Source organism: Poecilia latipinna, unplaced genomic scaffold (assembly GCF_001443285.1).
Source record: "Poecilia latipinna isolate Pla-1442-1.1 unplaced genomic scaffold, P_latipinna-1.0 Scaffold2249, whole genome shotgun sequence".
Lineage (NCBI taxonomy): Eukaryota > Metazoa > Chordata > Actinopteri > Cyprinodontiformes > Poeciliidae > Poecilia > Poecilia latipinna.
Window position 1 is genome coordinate 37141 of NW_015114865.1, and position 1190 is coordinate 38330.

General features: G+C 42.2%; 1 protein-coding gene across 2 annotated transcripts in view; it reads right to left on the minus strand.

Annotated features, from left to right (window-relative positions):
- Window positions 1–841, minus strand: part of LOC106936956 (serine/threonine-protein kinase TAO1-like) — a 27046-nt gene extending 26205 nt beyond the window's left edge. The window contains exons 1-2 of one of the 2 annotated variants that reach the window (XM_015018215.1): window positions 674–841; window positions 158–236 (exon numbers count right to left, since the gene is read on the minus strand). The gene's annotated coding sequence lies outside the window, so the exon portion shown is untranslated. The remainder of the gene's footprint in view (window positions 1–157; window positions 237–673) is intronic. The other variant, XM_015018216.1, reaches the window with a different exon arrangement.
- Window positions 842–1190: the final 349 nt, after the last annotated feature.

Sequence of the window (1190 nt, forward strand, 5' to 3'; positions counted from 1 at the left end):
GGAGGGGAAAAACAAAAAAACTGAGTGGCAAACCCGGAGGTCAAAAGGGTTTAAAAAAAAACCCCCAAAAAAAAAAAAAAAAAAAAAAAAAAAAAACAACTGTTGTAAAAACTAAAATCAGCAACCGTTAATAGGAAAAAAAAAAGATTAGACTCACCAAGTAAATGGGGAAATCCACATGAGTTGAGTTATTAGGTGAACGATTCAGTCACCCTGCTCGCAGCAGCCCGGGGTGGCTAAAAATCACAGACAGTCAATGCAGTTCAGAGAAATCAAAGTGGGAATTTCGCTAGTTGTAAAGATAGCAATGCTAATTCGCTAACCAAACCGCATAACTGCCCTACCCAAACACATAACAGTCTAGCTTGCTTCAAGTCTTCCCTATTTCTCCACATTAACGATATTCGTCTCTGTCGCCTGTGCTGGCTGCCGAGGGCGGCAGGAATAACAACAATTTAAAGCAACGCAAGGCTAGCTAAGCTGGGAGATGGCTAACGACAGCCAAGCATTAACTGTCATTGGGAGCTGGCTGGCCAAACCCGCTAGCTGCTAACGTCAGGCAGCAGCCAGCAAAGTTTCTCTAAAAATGGCGGCGAAGGGAGAATCTCCTCCCTTCCACTGAAAAGGAAAGCGACTGATTCTTAAAAAACAGAGTCGAAGCAAAGAATTTAACCTGGTCGTGAGCGGATCGTGTTGCACTTTATGCGGGGACTAACTGCAGCGCTCTCCCTGGTCTCCCAGTTAAGGCGATGCTGTGACATCCAGCAGAGGCAAGCTGAGGTGTGCGGAGGGAGAGCCATACACATAATGACTTGTTAACACGATATTGGTTCCAGGGGCACTTATGATTGCAAAGGATAAATGAGTGTCTTTATTGTGTGTTTGGTTTTATGCACTTCCAGCCCCTCACTTAGACCCTAACCTGACTGTTTCAGTCTTAATCTGGCGTCTATAAATAGCCAATCGTCAACACCAATATTATATCATATGTTCTTCAGATCATATGTCTGTTTCCAAGCATCAGACTGTAAAAGATAAACAACAATAATAATGTATAAACTATAGCCTCATATGATTAAAATATGACTACCTCATTCAGGAATTGATAATAATATCCGTATTATGATGACGTGTGGTAAGATAGCTTGTGTGATGTTGCAAAATGTAAACAGCAGCTTAACCTCTGTCAG